The 23,705-nt window shown below is 33.9% G+C and overlaps 1 protein-coding gene and 1 pseudogene across 1 annotated transcript in view; one reads left to right on the forward strand and one right to left on the reverse strand.

Moving 5' to 3' along the window:
- The window catches only part of LOC133200314 (uncharacterized), a 454,022-nt gene that overhangs the window by 4,778 nt on the left and 425,539 nt on the right, over positions 1–23,705 (forward strand). The gene's annotated exons all lie outside the window — the stretch shown is intronic.
- On the reverse strand, positions 8,929–12,072 carry LOC133200369 (uncharacterized; annotated as a pseudogene).

The raw sequence follows: 23,705 nt of genomic DNA on the forward strand, positions 1-23,705 counted from the left end.
TCATCACGTGTGTATTTCGATGAAAATTCGCTCTCTTGTTGACTAAGACATGTTAACACGAGAAATATGACAACTGGTTTTCTAGGTAAATAAAAGGAATAACAGAATGAATGTCTTCCTTTTTCATTCCAATTTAAAAAGAAGATTATTAGGAAAGGTCCCCGTAGTTCACTGTAAATGTTCATCATTGGTTTAGAATATTGTCACAACTCAAAGAACTACCTAACAATCCAATTCAAGTTAACAAAAAGTTTTTTTTAATTATTATTTAAAAATATGAACATTTTATATAACCCTGTCAAGTTTTAAAAAAATATGATGACAAACTTGAAAGACTTTTTAACTTTGTCATGTATCGTGATACGTATCGTATCGTGAACTGAATGCCGTGATACGTATCGTATCGTGAGGTAAGTGTATCGTTGCACCCCTAGAGAAAATGCTTTGAGGCATGCTGATAGTGATAGGTTTATGAATGTCAGTCCTGGCGCTTACACGACCCAATCCAAGTAAAACCTTATGTAACATGGACGATTTTGTTGTATCTAGTAAACCTTGGATTTTGCAAAAATAAGATATTGCAGCTATATATGTTTTGACTGTGCTTGGTGAGAACTGCTTAAATGAAAGATAAGCTACAAAATGAATCAGGTCTTTGGAATTTGGTGGCGAACATTGATTACCCTTGTACACTTGGCAGAAATAACTGATCTGCTGCAATGCTGTCCGGTATATTTTTTTCGTGTTAACAGACAGGGAAGAATATAAAAGTTCTTGAGCTCGATGTTGTAGATGAGTCTGAGAAATGATTCTGGGACTGTCGTAGGTAGTTGGTCGGCTTCTGGAAAGACCTGTCTGAATCTCTGCCACTGAGACGAAAAAGAGAATCAGCCTTAACATTTTTCACTCCCCAAATATGCTGGCCTTTAAATTGAATATTGTGGACGAGGCCCTTTAGGACCAAAACCATTAAGAGATACATAACCCTGGATGTTTTAGTGTTTAAAATGGTGACAAGGGCAATATTGTCAGTAGGTAAAATAACTCGATTTCCCCCCAGCTCATCTCCACAAATAGACAAGGCCATAGCTATTGGTACCAATTCCAAAAAGGTAATGTCCCTAAATATGCTAGCCCCTTGCCATGATTCTGGCCACGATAAAAAAGCCCAATGAGTTCCAAAGATACCCAATCCATATATAACCAGCGCTATCTGTATACAACACTAGTTGAACGTCGCTGGCCCAGTCTACTTGCCTACAGTGTATATGATGTTGTACCATTGAAAGATCCTAGCAACATTAGCCACATTTGTACATCTTGCTTCATTTCCTGAGTAACGCGTCTCTTGTGATAAGGCTTGCTAAGCCCAACAGTGGCATCATACAAGCGCTTGATGAATGCTCGACTCGCTGGAATTGCCTTAATGCAGAAATTACGTAGGCCGTTAATTGACTGGATTTCCTTAAGTGTAACTTTTTTACGAGATAGGAAATAATTGAAATTATCATAAAGCTGACACAGCTTCTCTGATGGGATACTAACAGTCTCTGTGACTGTATCAATTTCCAAACCTAAAAATACCAATTTTGTTGTAGGCCCTAAGGATTTGTCGTGGGCTAATGGGACCCCCAAATCGTTGCATAGATTGGTAAATGGTGAAACTCAATAATGACATTGCTAATGCTTCGTCCCAGAGGCACCTGCTAGTAAAAAACCATCCAAATCTTGGACTATATTATCAGATAGACTCTTGTCTTTTAAATACCATTCCAAAAAGGAAGCAAACTTTTCAAATTTAGCACAACTCACAGAACAGCCAAATGGCATACATTTATCAATATAAATAGTGTTGTTAATTTTGAAACCCAGCAACTCAAAATCAGAGGGATGAACTGGTAGCAAACGAAAAGCATTCTTAATGTCTAAGCGAGCCATAAAAGTTCTCGAACCTAATTTTTCCAACATTCTCAAAGCTTCATCAAATGGTGTGTATTTAACTGAACAATACTGAGGATCAATAAAGGCATTCTCACTATCACCAACTGGGTGGGACAAATGATGAATAAGATGAAAAGTACCATCTTTTTAGGTACCATACCTATGGGGGACAGTTTAAGGTTGAGAAATGGAGAGTAGAAAAAAGGACCAAGGACCCGATCTAAAATTATTTCTTTATTGACTAACTGTATGGCTTCTGTAGTAAGTGAATTCAAAGACTTCAGATTTCTACAGTCATATGGCTGTCTAGGACCTTGATAATTTAATTTAAAACCAAACTGAAACCCTTGCAATAGTCCATGTGCGTTTTCCATGTCTGGATAATTAGTCAAACATTCTGATAAAACTGAAGTCTTGATTGGACTGTACGCAGTACTACTGATGGTCAACTGGCATTGAGTCGGGGGCTCTGTAACTGCTATTACAGTGCTGCTATCCCACAAGTTGACATGGGATGGGTTTGGATAGGATTCAGGATTGAGGATTCACGATAGAAACATATAGTAGTTAATCCAATCCTATCCTATCCTATCCTATCCTGTACCCTACTGCCAATCAGATTCGAGTACAGGTTGATTCATATTTCAGAATTAATTACAAAAACAGAATATGTTTTAAAACGTTAACAAAATTTTTTTTTATAAAAATACGATAGAAAATAAACATATTTTGTTTATTTTAACACAAATTAATATGTTAGACGGTGCGACCGTTAGTGAGGGCGGAGCTTTCGAGAGAACATTTCTACATTTTATTCTTTAAAGATTAAAATAAAATTGTAATGACATGAGTTGCTTAGCCAGAGCACTCAAAATCAAATAGCATAACAGGGAAAGAGAGATCTTGCTCCAGACCAGTCAAGGATTCAACTGTTCAAACTATCCATGCCCAAGAGTTTCATTTTTAAGACGTTAAGTCTTTCACCTATGTATCTGTTCAACAATAAATGAACATGCCTGAGCATCATTTCTTAATCTTTCATGATTACATGCACATTTAAAGACACCAATCGAGAAACATCCAGCCACTTGATTCTCATCTGTTACTCCCCGTGCATGACTTTGACATCAAATACAAATAAGGACAATTTTCATGGACCACATCAGAAATTGAACTTGGGACCCAAAATATAGACAGATGATCTACTTCCTGGGTTATCAGGACAGTGGGAAACATATTTATTTTACCTGGCCAACACTAGGGCTGTGTGTCGCGAGGGCTAAAAATATCACTATGTATCGCAGAATTTCAGATAAAAATAATGCAATGCATGTATGATACATCTTTTCTTTTTCTTTTTTTAACATTAATCAGTTTTCCATTAATTATTTTCTTAAATTTAATGAAAAATGTAGATTTCAGCATTTCTTTTTATAAACAAAAATAAAAGGTAAAATTATTTATTGCTGTATGGACCCCCTCTGTATCACAGTAATTGGTGTTTTGTGACATCCACCACACAATTATTAAAAGGATCATATATGGAAGCTTAAAAAAAGATAGTTTTAGTACTGCTCAACTTTACTAATTGGATTACATGGCCGTAGGAACCGGGGGGGGCACGGGGGGCCGTGCCCCCCCCCCCCAGTAATTTTGTCGATATATAGATTACTATAGTAAACATAGATAATGTGTGCTTGTGCCCCGTCAATATAAACGTCTGATGACCTTTTTTTTTTTTTTTTTTTTTTTTTTTTTTTTTTTTTTTTTTTTTTTGCTTGTTAAGGAATTTTGGTAGTTGATGTTTTTCTTGTTTTTTTGTTTTTTTTTTTTGCTTGTCAGGAAATATTGGTAGTGCCCCCTCAACGTCAACTGAAAAATGTATGGCTGTGCCCCCCCAAAACTGAAATTGCTTCCTACGGGCCTGCATTACCATGGGTAATATCTAATGAGATTCTGTATATGCTTTTTTAAGCCAAGAGAACATTTATTAGTACAGAAAACTTTATTAAAAATATACATTACATGTGTTTTGCAGTAAAGTATCGGTATATATACAATTATAGTATACAGTTTAATTGTTGCAACATTGAAGTCATATACGTGTTTATTTATATACTGTTACATGTAAACTGAATGGCTACCTTCTTGTCCATCATACATTGTTTAACTTAGTTTTTCTCAATTACATATGATTTTGAACTTTATACACTATCATAATTCACCATGGGTTCCAATTGGTTGAATAAATTTTCTGTTCTATACTTTTAAATAGTACTTTTTAAAACTGACAAAAACTAGAAATCCTCAAGCTTTTTTAAAATTATATGTTTGATCCATTCAATTGTGTCAACATTGTATATATATTATATGGAACATGTGTAACTTTGTCAGGTGAAAAAATCTATAATTCTAAAAAGACAACAGAGTCAAATGGACCGTCATTTGAGCTTCAGACATGTTAAAAAGATTTTTCTTTTGATGGTGAGCTAAGGAACTGAGATTTGTGAGATTTGACACTTTAAAAATTTAAAAACAAAAACAAAAACAAAACAAACGAAACATTTACAACAACAGAAATGAGACATGGGCCTCAACCTGCAAATGTATACATCGACAACATGGTAATTAAATAACAATTAGGATGCAAGAATGAAAATTAAAAAAAAAGAAAAACAGATAAAAATTAAAATCCATAACAACCCCCCCCCCCCCCTTGTTGGGTCCGTTACCAGAATTCAGTAAACCTTTCCACAAAATATTTTACCACTAAAACATTTTTTTTTTAATTATTCAAGAGGAAAATCATATGTCACAAAAAATTATATATTTCTAGCTTGTGTTCTGAGAATAAACCTTAAAGACATTCGTCGTAAGATTTTTAGTGAAAGGGGCCACAGAAAGATCCGCGCCTCCAAAGTGCATAGTACGCAGTCTAGACAGTGACGTCACTGAAATTCGTTAAACCACTTTTTTTTTTTTCCAAAAAGCATGGTATGGTTTATTTAAAGTTGAATAAATCTGTTTTTAAAAAGAGAATACGCATATGAAATATCAATTATTACAGGTTGTTAAAAAGTCGGCAGTTTCTGCTGATTCAATGAATGACGTCACATGTCGGATCTATGACGATCGATTGCAAGTTAGTTGAAAACGAAAGTAAGAAGGATGTGTACTATAAGGGTGTTTTTGATTATTAGAATTGATAAAACTTCATTAACACAGGATTGGAATTGAAATTATGATTTACCGGCATCTCGTCTATGCGGGAATTTGTCGCGAGATTCAAGATGGAAAAGACTATGGACGCCATATTGGCGACAAGGTTCTCAGTTCCATAGGTATTGTAATAAAAATATAGTTTACAATAGAATTCAATATATTCTACATACAAACGTGTTACCTATAGGGAGAGCTTCGCTCTCACGGGCCCTTCGGGCCCGTGAGAGGGCTCCGCCCTCTAATATGTTAGACGGTGCTACCGTTAGTGAGGGCGGAGCCTTGAAGAGAACATCTCTATATTTTATTTGATTGATGATAAAATATGCGTTAATAATCTGTGTCAGAAGAGTACAACAACGAATTCATTTTTTTTATTTTAAAAAGAATCCTTTCTCTTAGTTCTAAGACTCTTACTTCTCATTCATATAATGAAATTTAAGAGTGTTTGGTTTAATAAGTCTAAAAGCCCTTTACTCAGATTTTGTTTAGCCAGAACACCCAAATAGTGGGAAGGCAGAACATGCACCAGACCAGGATTCAAATGACCCAGGCCGCAGAGCTCTAAAATGTTACTCTTCCAGCTATGTTTCAATCACATAGTGAACAAACCTGCCTGATCATCATTTCTTCACCTTTCACGACTATGCAAAGACACCAATGCAGAAACATCCAGACACTTAATTCTCATCTGTTACTCCCAGTGCATGGTCATGACATCAAATAAAAATTAAGGACAATTTTCAAGAACCATACCAGAAGTCAAACTTGGGACCCAAAAGTGCAGACAGATGAGCTACCTCCTGAGCTATCAGAACATTGGGATCTTAAAGCCTGAACAATACCATGGCTGTGTATCTCAAGGACAAAATTCCAGAAAAAAATATCACAATGCATTTATAGGATATGACAAAATTTCACATTAATTAATCAGTTTCCTATTAAATTATTTTCTTATTTTAATAGAAAAAATGTATATTTCAGCATTTCTTTTTCAACAAATCCGATCCAAATAGCCTTGAATACTTTCTAACATAAAAGCAACGTAAAAATCCTCTTTTTTTTTTTTAATTTCTGGAAGAAAGAAAATTTTTAGTGTAATTTGCCATACTTATTCAAATTCTGTAATTTCAAATCAAACTTGTGAACTGTACATTTCTGGGAAGTATCGAAGAGAATATTGATACATGTACTTATTTTATGTATTGATGAATTGTTAACACCCCTATCCAGTCATCACAATAAATAAAAGGATCGGCATATTTTGAAAAATACTAGTATAATATGTTGAATTTCATGAAAGGAAAGAAAATCTAAGGATATTGCATTTCATGAGAAGATGACATACACTTCCTAATTTTTAGAATATTTGCTGTAATAATATTTTTTTAAATATAAGTTTTTTTTTTATACTGCTCAGTAAATAACATTGTCCTACAGTGTGTATACATGGATTACTATGGATAATATCAAATGAAGATTTCTGTATTTGCTGTTTCATTAAGGCAAGGTAACATTTATCAGAATAGAAAACTTTTAAGTAAAAATGCCCGTCACATGTTTTTGCAGCACAGTTTAGGTTTATACAAGTATATTATACCATTTAATTGCTGCAAAATAGAGATCATATACGTTTGTGTATATTTATTTACAGTCAGTCACATGTATAACTGAACAGCTTTTGATTTTACACGATCATAATGCACAATCCACTATGGGTCCAAGTTTGTTGAATAAATTTTCCATTCTATATTTTATTACTTTTTAAAACAACAATTAGAAATCCTCAACCTATCTTTGTTTCGTTCAAATTTATCTATATATGGAATGTGTTTGGTCAGACAAAATATCTAATTTTAAATATATTTCAGTCATCTGTGGTAGTTTGAGCTCCAGACTTTCTTTTGTTGGTAGGCTTCAGGGAATCTGAGAGTGCTATCAAAGATTATCTCACATTTAAATTATATGATAAAACAGATAAAAAAAACACGAATTAACGACAGAGAAAAATACAATAAAGACAGACCCTATACCTTCAAATGTACATACAAACACATGTATTTACGACCAGGAAAAAAAACCCAAAACAGAAGAAAAAAAATCTTAGATAAATAATTCGAATTCCTAATAAACCTCCTCCCCTTCTGAGTTCATTTCCCAAAATAATTTACCATTAAAACATTTTTTTTTTGAATTCTTGAGAGGAAAATTATAGGCTTTGTAGGTCACAAAAAATCTCATATTTTGATTATGTGTGGAGAATAGTCCTTAAAACATTAGTAATAATTACATGTATACTTTATTAACAAAGATTTATTTTCCTAAAGCTGTAAGATTTTTGGTGAAAGGGGCCACCGAAAGATCCACCCCTCCATAGTGCATTTCGGCGTTTACATTCAGTCTAGACAGTGACGTCACAGAAATTCTTGAAACCGAGCTTAATTATTATTAACTACCTCAAAATTTTGGTATGATATTATGAGCCGTTGAATAAACACGTTTTTAGAAAGAGAGTACGCATATTAAAAATCAATTATGGCAAGTCGTTAAAAGTCGGCAGTGTCCGCTGATTCAGTCAGTGAATGACGTCACATGTCGGGTTTATGACGATTGAGTTCAAGTTAATCGAAAACGAAAGTAACAAGGATATGTACTGTAAGGGTGTTTGGGGTTATTGGAAATGATTACACTTCATTAACACAGGATTGGAATTAAAGTTACGATTCACAAACATCTCGTTTATGCGGGAATTCGTCACGAGATTCAAGATGGAAAAGACTATGGACGCCATATTGGCGACAAGGTTCTCAGTTCCATAGGTATTATAATAAAAATATAGTTATCAATAGAATTCTGTATATTTTATATACATACGTGTTACCTATAGGAAGAGCTTCGCTCTCACGGGCCCTTCGGACCCGTGAGAGGGCTCCGCCCTCTATTAATTAACTTCGAGTGACATTGCGTACGATTTAACCGTGAACGATTACCGGAAGAATCTTCACAAGTAAACAACGAAGAGTTCAGACATCAAGAGATCTTATTTTCTTCAGCATGTTTGGATGATTAAGCCAATTCCTACTTGTTTTAAAGTTCAATAACATGTAACTGTGTTAAATGTGCTCTGTTTGTCTGGATAATTCTACACAAACCGCCAACGGCGGACTTGAACAGATCGATATCGCAGTTGTTTGGTGCAAGAACATGTAAGTATACTACACACTGTACATGTGTGCATGTTTATACATTTCCCCCCCTTTTAGCAATGTTATAATGACTTGAGCTATCAAAATTTTATTCTATTATAACATAGACAAAAATCGGGTGTGGAAAAATAGGTATAGTGTAGGAAGGGGAGAGGGTTAAAAATTTACAAATTCCCTGTCATGATACAATGTGTCCTAAAACAATAAGATGTATTATGCCTTTTTCAGTTGTTATTACTATATTATTTCCCTACTGTGGTTTAAATTTATTTATTTATTTATTTATTTTTTTTTTAAATTTGAGTGCAATTATAATAAAATAAAGACAGAATCATATCTTATGCTACTGTTTAAATTGTATTATAAGCCAACTCAGCATTTACATGTACATTGTATGTATGATCTATTCTGGGTTATGAATTATAAATTAATCATTCATTATTCTTCATTGCAGAGAATGATACTTGGTTTTGCCTGCCCACATCAAAATATTTTGTGAGGAAAAAAGGATTTTACATTTGAAAAGTAGGTATGATTATTAACATGTGTTTATGCATGGGTATCAGTATAATACATACATATCATTATCAGAGTTGAGATGAAGTTTCTGTGTAGATTCTCTGAATAAGTGATTTTTTTCTTCTTTAAAAAAAAAGAGTAAAACTGAAAACAGTTTGTTATTGTTCTGGTCATCTGACATGGTCATCATCATGTTATATGTATTTTCATAATTTTTTTCTTATTCAAATTTTAAGCAAAGAAGAAAACAAACAAAAAAACATAAATAGATTAATACTAGCATTAGAATTCAAAATAGAGGAAAAAACAAACAAACAAATGTACTCATACTAGTTACATGTAACAAGTTGACGAGATGAAATGAATTACAATTTACAAGTAAATTATGATTGTTTAATTAAGATATGACTATGAAGTTGCAGTATAAGATTTGAGTTTGCTCGATTTCTTTAAATGCTTTACTCTGGGAGAGAAAAAAGGTAAAATTCAGCCAGTCGCACATGAAATGAGAAAGATAATCACAATAAAATACAGTTTTAATGTATAATGTATATGACTAAAATGCACAATCTACATGCATATATTGTTATAATCATAATAATAATTGTTTTTTTTTTTTTAGGATGATCCTGCATATTTGCTGCTGTACATATTGCAGTTCATCTCATCTGCTGCTGGAATAAATATGAAAGATGTTCAAACCACTAAACAAGAGCCCCCTAGAGTCTGAAATCATGATGATTTTATTAAGGAGATCAGTGTGTGAAGTATTTGTTTTCTGTGCATTGTTGACAATTTTGAAACTGTTCGGTTACTTATGACTAGCTCTTTGACACAAACTTTGACATTTGAAATTCAATTTGAGCGATGGACAAGGAGGCGAAATCATATGCATGTAAAACATCATACAATTGGAAAAAGACATTGATAAACTTAAATTTTAACAGATTTCATGTACATATATCTGTGAGCTTGGCATTGAAATACATGTATACTTCTGATGAATTTGTCTCATAATGGAACATTCAATTGTTATACATTGTAGATAAAAAAATAAAATTGTAGATGAGATTTATTTGGCCCAAAATATATATATTTAACACTGAAGAGGCAATTATCCTGAATGAATATTGTCAACTTGGTCAAGCATTTTTGTTCCTCATTTAGACCCTGAATAACATTCAAGATCAAATGTCAAGGTCAAAAACAAAATTTACTTAAATATGGCTTATAAATACTGAAACTACTGTGAATTCATATACATGTTTTACAAGAAAGAATTCAAAGGAATATGTGTGTGTTCACTGCAATAATTATTGCTGTCAGTCTGTCTATGAAGATTTATGAAAATGTTTTCTGTTAAACATAAATTAAATTCTCACTCATAAAAATATGGTTTTTGAAATACATTTGCATGACACTGAACTGACCATAAACTAAAAACAAAGTGAAGTAAAATAAGAAAATTTAACATTTTGAATATCTTGATTTTTATTTAGCAAACGTGATAAAGTTTTTGCATATTTGTAAAATATTCAAATTCAAACAATGATGAACTGAACATCTCAAACAAGAATAACTTTAAACAATGAATATAAAAACAAATCATACATTTAAATAATTTTTACATGTTTAATGAATAAAAGTCAAGATATTCTAAATGTCTGTTCTCGGTTTATGGTCTTGTCATACATGTATCTTCTTTCTGGATCTACATGAGTATGAAGGTATAGACATTAATAGTCTGATTCTCATAATTAAAGAGCTTAAATTTTGTTCGTTTAGTCTACTTATTAATAATCATAACATTAGAAAAGTATCTGAAGTCTTAGTTGTTGTCCCCCCCCCCCCTTTTTCCACGATTTTTCTCTCTAACTTTAACTCCATTTATTTATCAAAGTGTATAAATTCGAAAAGAAATCGCAAATACCGTGACATCTCTCGATCATTGTTAGTATGTGAAATTATAGAAAAAAAGTCGGATTATAATTTTTTTTCTATAAATTTTTTGAAAGCTTACTTTCTTTACACGTTCGCTAGATCAGTACTTGCCTATGTTTTATTACAGTCCCTTTGTTTACATTTTAACTCGGTACTCGAATATTAATTCGTGCGGGGTGTCGGGAATTAATGGATGTCGATTTCGATTATTTTTTATCATTAAAACATATTAAATAAAATCCATAATTATTACTGATTTTTATATAATGGTCATTTTATTATTATTTTTTTTTTCGTTTTGTCAAATTAACTCCTAAATATTAAAAAACTGAAAGTAGCAGGATAGGATAGGATAGGATTAGACTGAAATCACAGGATAGGATTGTGGATGCAGGATTCACGATAGGATAGGATAGGATTGTCAACTTATAGGATAGCAGCACTGTAGCTGGTTTGACTGTTGATTGAGCACGCCAGGTTGACTGAGAGTTCCCAGATCAAAAATTCAATGAATTTCTAGTAGTGCTTTTACTCATTGAGAAGGGATGGGGTTGTGAGCATAGAATGCACCTGTGCCTATATTGGCAGTTTTGCCTTGAACAATAACCGTTGTAATTGAAATAATAACATTTCAAGGGTTGGGATGACTGAATGGAAGGCTGTTGGTGAGGAGTATTGTTATACATATTAAGGAGCCAAAGCTCCTGATCAACTGACGCAAATGACATTGAAGGGTTGCACTCTTTCTTCAATCTGAATTGAATGTCATAGTCACACCAACCCAGACCATTAACCAGACTTGCCCCGAGACGTATTGTGTGGACATATTTAAACAGGGCAGCGTTTTCCATGGGGCGAGCCAGCGCATAAATAGCTGCATAGACAAGATATGCATCTGTCCACGTTTGAATATCAGTAATGGGTTTTAATTTAGATTTTGATGATAAAGCTAAATTGCCATTTTGCAGTGAGAAATATCTAGTATCAACATTGGGGTCAGTTTCAAGCTTATTGTTGATCAATGAAGCTAAATTAACATATTCGCCATTGGCAATTTTGAGTTTAATATTGTTGGGAACATTTTCCCCAAATCATTGTCATAACTAGAAACTTTTACGTTCGCATTAGATGAAGGTGTGCCTTCTGTCCCCTGAAGTTCGGCTGGGTCTTCTCACTCACTCAGAATTGTGGAAATGCGTTGAGCCAGATCCTGAAGTTGGTAGGATGGCATAACGTTGGTAGGCATTATCGAGGGTGTGGAAGCCTGTACATCTAGAGTATCAGTAGGGCGACTGACAGGCTGGACTGTTCCGTCCGTGATGCTCGCCGACGGAGGAAATTCGGAAGTAGTCTCCTGGCGAGGCTCTTGTCTCGAGGACCCTCTCGTTTTCGTGACTGAGCCTCGGTCTGACTTGTCGTCTTTCGCTTAGGCATTTCGAATCTCGAAATATAAACAAAGAGAAAATTTGTTTACCATGGGCTGTCATCAAACGTAAATGTAATTTGACTACTTTGAATGCACGTGTGTACCTAGCATATATAAATGCAGGTCTGTTAAAAATCAAAAAATTGTTGGCATCGATGATTAAATTTTGATAAATATGCAATAAAATGGCGTTTAAAATTTCATTACAACAATTTTTTGAAAAAAGTAAACGTATTAGCTAGAAACAATCGAAAAATTACCACCGTGTGAAATCCCGTCCTTACCTTTTGAAAACTTTTGCTTCGACTGATGATGAATCAGTGCACATATTACGTAAACAAAATGTGTTGAGGTATAGACTAACTGACGCAGGACCAAAACAAAACATCCCAAATAACTGTATTTTGCGAAAATTGATAGTTTTTCACTTTGATATATGAATTTAACCTTTAGTGGTGAAATCCTATTAATTTTGGAGTGCCGACATTAGCATACAATGTAAAATATTGTTCTGACACTTTCAGAAGAAAGAAAGAAATAAATGAATAAATACATAAAATAAATAAAGGTTCCCACGTTATACTGTAAGAAAATGGTATTACATTTAAGTAGGTTTATTAATTTTGTTTCTTACAATATTTTCTGCACACACACACACACACACACACCCACACACCCTCACACACACACACACAGATATATATATATATATATATATATATATATATATATATATATATAGTTTTGTGCCATGCGGATTGTGGGATATTTTGTGTCTTTTTCACTCACGTTGTGGGTATCATGGATGGTTTATGGGTCATTATATATTGACCCACAAACCATGTGCCTAAAAATTTGTTTATGACAATAATATAGTTACTATTTTCATTTTTTACAAAAAAATTTTTTTTGACCCATAATTACACACTCAAAAAATGACCCACAATGCAATTATATATATATGAAATCTTACCACTCTGTGGATTGGCAGAATTTCGCGCGTGACCCACAATTTTTTATATACTTCCCCATGAGTATTGGAGGGATTATGGGAAACAGCTAGATTTTATAGCCTAATTGTAGTGAATCATTATCAGATTGTAACGCATTATTTATTTACATGTATGTCATGCCATGCATGAGCTTTTGTTTTTAATGTACTATGTACTACATTGTATAAATCTAGAAAAAATAAGGTTAAATAATTTTATAAGTTTTAATCGTTCTATAGTTGTGTTCTTCCTAAAGTCTATATAATTATTCAGATATGAAAGAAAGCTTCAAGTATATCATTTTATAAGATAAAATGACTTTAAAATGTTACTATAAAGAAGGCGCGTTACCCTGATGTGTTTAAGTAATAAAGAAATATGTCAGTATGAAGTCGCAGAAAATCATTCACAACTCAAGGATTATTCAGAAAAAAATTATTACGCGTTAAGATTTTAGGGAAGTGTAATCAAATCAACAGTGATTTTAATATTTTATAGATAGACAAGTACAACTGTACATATCCCACGATGTTCTTTATATCAATATATTGACCCAGAATGATGTATAGTTGCCTGTAATTTGATCCCGCAATATTCTATATCTATATATATGTACATATAAATGACCCATAATTATCCGATACATGCATTACATGTACATGTAGAACCTTGATATAGATATATAGATATATTTATGTAATATATGTGTTTATAATATTAACACATTTATGTGAGAGAAAGAGATAAAAGATTTGGGAACAAAAAAAAATTTTCGTCAAAAACGTATTGAATAAAACAAGTAATTCAAAATAGGACAATCTCTAACCATTTTACTCGCTAAATAGTCTCGAGTATTTGCTTTCATCCTCCCACGGGATGAACCTCTGCCATTCAGTCATTGAATGGTTCCTGATGGTTTGAAAAGGTGACCACTTCGCGGTTTATAAAGCGTAAACTGCCTAAACCCAGTATATATCCAACAATGTTCTTTCACTTTTTTGGATATATACGTATATCTTTATACTTATATACTATCCCACAACAATATACTCGTACTGTACATTGATCCCGCAACATTATATATATATGTATACAAATTAATGACCCACAATTATATCACATATACCTAAATATTGAGTTATATAAACTAATTAAAAAATAGATCATTAATGACATAAAATGTCTCTAAAATTTATTTTAAAACAAAAGGTTTACTAACAAGTCTTAAGCATCTGACCATGCAGATATTTGTTTTGTAAGACATAAACACAGCGGTTCTTAATCAATGTAAAGTTTTCCACCAAGAAACTACTCGCACTCGATCATTTTGCTTAGTAACTTATATTATAGAGATACATTGCTTCTAGTAAAAGAGGCTTCGTTTCGGGATAGTGTATTTTGTGTATTGAGTGTTTAAATTCACTAATTATATTAAAAATCGGAAATCGCTGAAATCCATTTTTTTAAAAAAAATCATATTTCAATGTACATAAAAAAAAGGGATGACACTCGACATCTTCGATACCAGGAAGTGCCTCGGTCCACACTATAAATAGGCGTCGGAACCGGGAGGGGGGGGGTAAGGGGGTTAACCCCCCACTTTTTTGCTAAGGTATACATAATATAGGCATTAGAATTGAAAATTGAAGCTTACTTTTTTTTTTTAAGATTTAACCCCCCCCCACTTTTAATTAGCCCCTCGCTATAATTTGCTTTTGACGCCTATGCTATACAATTATTTAATGCCTGAGCAGTCAATAGACCAGAATATTTTTCCCGAGGTGCACAGAGCAGCTGTGCCTCAGTGTGTTCTATTGCCCGAGGCCAACAGCCGAGCAATGTTTCAATTTATTGTTTACCACTGACGTCTGTTCAATGTTACATATAAATTCGAAACCCAGATCGGTTTTTCCGAAATACGTTGCGGTCCAATAGATCGCAGTATATTGACCAGCAGTTCAATAGATCGGTTTCAAAAAGTAAGATAACTTAAATGAAAAATTACATTAATTTTTAGGGACCTTGTAGAAAAGAGTTATCCGTAGTAAAGTATAAAAACAAAGGCATGAAAATAAGTATGAACTTCGCCAGTAAATTGTTAACGTTCTGAAAACTAATAATTATTATACAATTATTGCTGGCTTTTGAGGTCAATATGATGATTTAGACACCTGAGGAGTACAATATTCACCGAGCCCGAAGGGCTCATCGTATTGATCGAAAAAAAAGCAATAATTGTTTTATCATATGATTCAATGATTAAATGACACACATTCATTAAGCAATCCATGCCATCTTACATAATGTACTTGTTCACATCTACTGAAGTACTAGCCAAACATAATGAGAGAAACGGGGTTAAAAAAACAACATTGTATTATTCTAGAATTTTTAATTCTAGTTTAGGTGCAATGTAGAAAAAATAAATGTTAAGCACATATATAGGATTGATTTTGAAAAAGGGGGTATTAAAAGGGGAAAAAAATAACAACTTACCTGAAAACAAATCTTTGACTACCCCCCCCCCCCCAAAAAAAAAAAAGAAAAGAAAAAGAATTCGCAGCAGTGTTAAGGCGTACTTCGAAGAAATCAACGGAATATAAACGTGCATAAATACATACCTTTTTAAACTGAATTTATTTTTGTAAAGGTACTATATTATCACATGGCTTTAAATATTATTTGAAATAACATTGTATACACCGCTCTGTAATGAATTTGGTTTGGTCACGTTATTTGACAGTCACGTGATAAATGCATATAATGTGTACTGTATGTAGCACAGGCACTTGGGGTATGGACCCCCCCCCCCTTTCCATTTTTTTTTCTTTTTAAATCTGGTGTCGAGTCACCTTTTTCCTATTTTTGTATTCTAATATGCACTGTATGTTATCAATAATGTAACTCTTTTGTCTCTATAAGCTGTTTTTAAATATATCGTTTTCGACTGATACATAAAAAGAGAGAAGGCTTGCAACTCTTTTCTCATCGTTTGCCTCACCTCGCTTAAACTTCGCCTGATTATTTATCGAAAGCATAAGAAACAAGAGGCCCAAGGGCCTTAACGGTCACCTGAGTATAATACAACAATTTAGAAGTTAAATACACTGACAGATGAAGCTTTTTTGCCCTAAAGCAAGAGAAGTAGGAAGATCAGGATCAACAAAATAATTAGTCTAGTATTCAGTATCAACTCATGAATTAAGTTCTAATCTGTGCTCCACTTAACACTATCACCATGCAGACTATTAACAAACTATTAGTGCTTCTGTACTATTTTTAAACCCATATTAAGACCTCTAGCATTGACCTCTCTTATGGTCTTTGAAGAACTTTTAATAAGATAAGTTATTTTTGTCTCATTTTTATTTATCTATTACTTACAGGTCTACCTGATTATTAAAACTAAGAAAATACTTTTTGAATTATATGATAAACATTCTTGCATAATTATTTTATTCTATTTACCTTTCAAATACATTATTTACAGTGATTAATTATCAAAAGTGAACGGAAAAGGGGAATAACTTCTCTCAGTAGAATACAAATTAATAGAGCCCTGCCCAGGACTAGAATGCTTAGACAAATGGTCCAGATGTTCAAAAATCTGGTAGAAATACGCTTACTTATATCATTTAAACTTTTACTCAGTTTTCTTCCGATATGCCCAGAAGCAGAGAAGAATTTCACAGGTACAATGCATTTTCACTACAGATTCAACAAAGCCTTACCCTAACACCAGAACCCAAGACCAAGGGTCAAGAAATTTACAGATTTGGAAGAGTTACCCTCATCATCATAACTATGGACTTCAAAGAATTAACACTTTTCCACTATATTATCAACCCCCCCCCCCCCTCGTTATGCCAGAACCCCTGACCCTAGGACCACAAGATTTAAAAATTCTGTTCGAAGCTCCCATTTTCATCATAGCTAAGCAATTTATTTATCAGCTCAATGCTAAGGAGCAGACAGGATTAATTAATGATTAATTAATAGAATTAATGCTTTTTCACTATATAATCAATAGAGCCCCCCCCCCCCCTTCCTCAAGAGCCCCAAAAACTGAAGCCACATATTTAAAAATTTTGGAAGAAGCATCCTTGCCTATCATAATCATGCACTTAGTTTGTTTAAATAATCTCCAGTAGCAGAGAAGATTTTCAAAGAATCAATGCATTTTCACTATATAATCAATAGAGCCCCGCCCTAACACCAGAACCCCTGACCCTCGGGCCATGAAATTCAAAATTTTTGAAAAGGCACTTTTGCTCATCATACTGTAACTATGTACTTAGTTACTTTATTTAATACCCAGGAGCAGAGATGAAGATTTTCAAAGAATTTATGCTTTTTCACTATATAATCTATAGAGCCCCGCCCTAACACCAGAACCCCTGACCATGGGGCCATGAATTTCACAATTTTGGAAGAGGCTCTCTTGGTCATCATAACTATGCACTTAGTTACTTTATTCAATACCAAGGAGCAGAGAAGAAGATTTCAAAGAAATTATGCTTTTTCACTATATAATCTATAGAGCCCCGCCCTAACACCAGAACCCCTGACCCTGGGGCCATGAATTTCACAATTTTGGAAGAGGCTCTCCTGGTCATCATAACTATGTACTTAGTTACTTTATTTAATACCCAGGAGCAGAGAAGAAGATTTTCAAAGAATTAATGCACTTTCACTATATGATGTATATAGCCCCACCCTGGGGCCAGAACCCCTGACCCTGGGGCCATGAATTTCACAATTTTGGAACAGGCACTCTTGCTCATCATAACTATGTACTTAGTTACTTTTTTTAATACCCAGGAGTACAGAAGAAGATTTTCAAAGAATTAATACATTTTCACTATATAATCAATAGAGCCCCGCCCTAACACCAGAACCCCTGACCCTGGGGCCATGAATTTCACAATTTCTGAAGAGGACTTCTTGCTCATCATAACTATGTACTTAGTTACTTTATTTAATACCCAGGAGCACAGAAGAAGATTTTCAAAGAATTAATGCATTTTCACTATATAATCAATAGAGCCCCGCCCTAACACCAGAACCCCTGACCCTGGAGTCATGAATTTCACAATTTTGGAAGAGGCACTCTTGCTCTTCATAACTATGTACTAAGTTACTTTATTTAATACCCAGGAGCAGAGAAGAAGATTTTCAAAGAAATAATGCACTTTCACTATATTATCTATATAGCCCCACCCTGGGGCCAGAACCCCTGACCCTGGGGCCATGAATTTCACAATTTTGGTAGAGAGCTCAATGCTTGTTATAATGATGCCAACAGTTTGACTGCTTGATGTCCTGGAGTAAAGAAGAAGATTTTTAAAGATCGCATTATTTTTGGTGGTTTTAGCCCCACCCCTCAGGCCCCAGGGGGGCAGGGACCATGAAATTCACAATTTTTGTTCCCCTTCACCCATAGATGCTTTATGCCAAATTTGGTTGAAATTGGTTAAGCGGTTTCAGAGAAGAAGCTAAAAATGTTCAAATGTTAACACACGACGCACGCCGACGGACGAGAACGGATAGCAATAGGTCACCTGAGTGACTCAGGTGACCTAAAAATGGAATATGCATACATCAATAAATTCGTTATACATTCTTCTTCCTTTTCATATTTCCATTTAATTTTTATGTGCCCCCGATTTGTAAATATTTCGATTAAATCACCCACATCTAGGGTAAATTTTGTTGATGTGCACCAGCTGGGACGGAAGTGCAATAACGGTAACTCTAACTTTATAAATGTTCTGCATTTTAAAATAAATTCCAAGCTTTGCAATAACAATATTGTGAAATTTGGTTGTCTAAGTCTTCTGTTAAAAGCTAATCTTCATCCATTAGAATTTGCTAGTTACAGTTATCTTGTTATTCACAGAACTTACCGTTACATGTTATATGAAGAGAAAATTCGGGATTCATTCCTTCTCGCATTTAATGTTCCGAATGATATTACACGTAATGATGATACCCGAAAATACCGGACACTTCCGTCCCAGCTGGTGCACATTAACAAAATTTACCCTAGATGTGGGTGATTTAATCGAAATATTTACAAATCGGGGGCACATAAAAATTAAATGGAAATATGAAAAGGAAGAAGAATGTATAACGAATTCATTGATGTATGCATATTCCATTTTTTCTTATGCTTTCGATAAATAATCAGGCGAAGTTTAAGCGAGGTGAGGCAAACTATGAGAAAAGAGTTGCAAGCCTTCTCTCTTTTATGTATCAGTCGAAAACGATATATTTAAAAACAGCTTATAGAGACAAAAGAGTTACATTATTGATTATTTATTATACAGTGCATTTATTATACAGTGCATATTAGAATACAAAAATAGGAAAAAAGGTGACTCGACCCCAGATTTAAAAAGAAAAAAATGGAAAAAAAGGGGGGGGGGTCCATACCCCAAGTGCCTGTGGTATGTAGGTCACAAACAAATTTTTAATATCGCAAGGGCATACCCTAGTTAAAATTAAAAATTTAAGTAATAAATTGTTCCTACATAACTTTTAGTTTATGGAAAGTGCTGCTGCTTTAAATAGAATTCGCATTTTATTAGTTTAAATTTCAAGTTATCTGGCTTATGTCGAAATATCTGTGACCTTTATCAAGTATTTTATGTATTTATTAAGTAATGCTCTCGATTTCAGGAAAGCAGCAGCACTTTTCAAGTTAAGGAATGTGTCCGTTATGTATATTCAAAAAATGGTCAAGATCTATTAAGTTTATGCCCTTGCGAAAAGGCTATTTAATGAGGCACCTCGGCGTGAAACATGCACACCCTGTAGACAAAAACACGGTAAAATTAATTCAATACATTCTTTCGATAGTTTTAAAATAATGACACTAAACAAACGTTTCAGATTTGTATTAATGGTCTACCTAAGATTTGCAAATAATATTCTGTTTAATAATAAAATGCATTTTTCACTGTGAAAAAATTACTTGATCCGCCTCTCACTGCACATAAAATGCGTCAAATTTTACCATGATGACGTCATGTCGACAAGTGCATTGCGATCGGTGACTTGTTTAGATCTTGCTGTGTGGGATTTAACTAGCGACAAAAATGAATGCAGTGGTAAGTTTTGATGTAGTTCATTACTCTTATGCAGTTTAGATTAGCAAATTATTTCATTTTCTGTTATTGTGAGGAATTGCTATATTTGTATGATGTCACAGTAAACTTTTCCCGAATAAATTATGCCCAGCCCTCTTTATGCAGCCTTTACAGAGCTGCGTTCTCCCAACTCAAAATTTTATTTGGTGGGATGTAAAAAAGGTCCATAAACGAGGGGAGAGGGGGACGTTCATTAAAATTTTTCATCCTTAAAATTTAAATTAAAACTTTACTTTCTCAAAAGGTGGGGAGAGGGGTAGGCCACCTGCAACCCCCCACCCCAACCCCTCACCCAATAATCTGTGTGCCTTAATGTTATGTTCATATGAGTGGAAGTCAGGTGCAAGTGAAATAACTTTCCAAAACTATTTGCATCAATTTGGAATTTCCTTATCTATTTTTGGTCCAATTTAGAATAAATAATTCCTTATATTGACCTGGAAGGTCACGAGAATCTGTTACAATTTTATGTACTTGTATACCTATGTACAGATGTAACTGTGCATAGGATGGATTACTAAATTATTAAGGATCGATAAAATGATACAAAATATGCATCATCATTATGAAAAAATAAAGATTTTCTTTTATGACATGACCTTGTACATATGTATGCCATATGACATGACCTTGTATGCCATTCCGTTTGCTCTTAAAAATTTAAGCATTTATCTTTAAAAATGTGGATTTTTTTTTTGATTCCCGATGTAGAATTTAAAAGGCAAGTATCATTGATATTCATTTTCATTTTTTAAGGAATTTATTTCATTATTTAAACATTAAGGTATTGTAATACATGGGGGTAATTATTGTAAAATTACAGTCATTTTCGAGTCAGATTTCTCTAATTCCTAGCACAGGTACTTGTGGACAGGACCCCCCCCCCCCCCCGGGTCAAAAAAATATTTTTATGTCTTTCTTTCATAAGCTATTCTTTTAGTACACATTTACAATGTATTCCATTTGAAAAATCCAGAAAATAATGCAGAATTAACGTTTTACTAAAAAAAAAAAATCATACCCGCGGTATTATAAAATAGAGAAGGTAAGTCACTTCCATTTGTTTACACTGGACCCCTCTTGGGTATCAGGCCCGAAATATCATTTACCTACTACATGTCACCAAAATGTGTCATGATATCTTGTTTCGGTAGATATTTTTGTCTTTAATCGTGCTATCTAACTGCCCAGGCATTCCATAATAACCCTAGTACTCATCGTCAAACGTGAAAAATGCTACAAGGTTTGGAAATGTCAAAGTAGAAATTACGGAAGTGATGCAAAAACGACACCAAGCGTGTAACTCGAGAGTTCCGAGTGTTATAGAATTGAGGGAAAACCAAGAGGTCTACGAAAAAGTTCGGGAAAATTTTAATAAATAAGTCGAAATTGATTCATTAGAATTTAATTCTGCTTAAGATTTTCGAGATGAGTGAGGGTAGTCGTCAATATTCCCTTTAAAGGATGTTATCACTGATAGCAAGTAGCGTTTTAAAATACTAAAGGAAAGGAACACAATCTTGTAAACAGCCCCGCTTCGAAGCACAGGTACTTGTGGACATAGGAAACCCCCCCCCCCCCCGAATATACACCCCGGGTCATAAGATATTTTTATGTTGTTTTTTTTCCCCATAAATTATTCTTCCAGTACACATTTACAATGTATTCCATATAAAAAAATCCAAAAAATAACGCAGAATGAACTTTTTATTAAAAAATCATACCTGCGGTATTATATCCAAACGCTATGACTTGATAGGAACCCTCGTGTTCCATTAGTACAATTATGTATATAGATAAGGCCTCTTCGGAGATCAATCGCAACTTCTCGGGCCTTTCCGACAAGCGGAAAGACAAGCTCGAATGTGTTTCGAAATCGTCCATGACAACCCCCTTTTCAAAAACATTGAAATGAATGTTGGGTGGCCTTTAATCTGTAGAGTCTTGTCCTTCCCTTTAAGGAATGTAAAGATATTATTCAAAATATGCGAAGGAGGGGATAATGAACTGAATACCAAGCGACTCCATTTTGCATAAAATTTTAACATCCGGTGCTGTTAATACATTCGAGGTGTTTTTCCGAGCTTTCCAGAAAGGAAACATTACAAAAAAGGTCCCCATTATCATTTTCGTGAATTTCCTTTGTGTTTCTCTTATTATGTGATATTAAATCAAACTATATACACCACACTCGGATAACCTCTGGAAATAACGACATCTTACGCTTGACAGCAATGGCCAAAATAATTATCATAAATTCGTTGACTTTGAAAAGCCGTGTCAAGTGCGTGTTTTTTGTTGTATGCGTCGAATCTGGTTAATCTTTAAAAACACATTTTTTTATTGTTTAAAATTTGTTTGAAGCGTTCATGTTGAACAGACTATAGTGTATATTGAGTTAATCCGATCGGGTAGTAGATCACAGACAAACAGACCGACTCATGGCCACTCATGAATACACTTAACAGGGCATTAATATTTGAATATGAATTCCAAACTTCAAGTTTACTTAATATGGTTAAAAAATTAAAATTTTTGCAGACAGACAGGTGGACATGATGCCCAGATCTTCGACCTTCTGGGGCATAGAAAGTACATGTACATGTAACTTGATGAGATATAATCCCAAAACCTTTAAGGATTCATGAGTTTAGCAAGTGTAACTTTTTCTTTATTGCGTGGAGAGTTCTAAGCTTCACGCAGAAAATATATAAGCGTCTGCGAATTGAAACCGGATGCAATGCAGCTTGCACATGCACCCGAGTGCTTGACAAGTCGCTAAGCCAACTTGCTCTTAGGACTATGCACCCCAGTCAGAATCGACTCACCGTCGGGAAAACTCGTTATATTCACACGTACATGTACATGTATAACTCGCCTAAGCACATTTATTTTATGTGATCGACTTACACGCAAAGATAACACTTCCTTTAAAAATCTAAACAACAATTCTAAATACCATATAGGTACAGTGTATACATTTGATTTGCGGTTCTAATTATAAGCTCGGAATCTTGATTATAAAAAAAAAAAATTGTTATAGCTTTGTAAATTGTATGAAGTATAGAAGAAATATTTAATATATTCGCCAATTTAGAGAGGGAATATCTATGATACAAGTAACTTATAGAGTTTGAAGTGGTGGTGAGTTGGGGTGGGGTTGCTGATTCATATCTGATAAAGTTCACATCCACTGCGATCCCTGTATTCTGAGGTCAATGATCAAGCCAATATTACAATTAATAATAGATGTGTAGATCATAAGACTGACCTTTTATCCCCCGCTTTTACTGAAAGTGGGGGATATTAT

Source organism: Saccostrea echinata, unplaced genomic scaffold (genome assembly GCF_033153115.1).
Source record: "Saccostrea echinata isolate AGI-Se365-2 ecotype Australia unplaced genomic scaffold, CSIRO_AGI_Sech_v1 ptg000038l, whole genome shotgun sequence".
Lineage (NCBI taxonomy): Eukaryota > Metazoa > Mollusca > Bivalvia > Ostreida > Ostreidae > Saccostrea > Saccostrea echinata.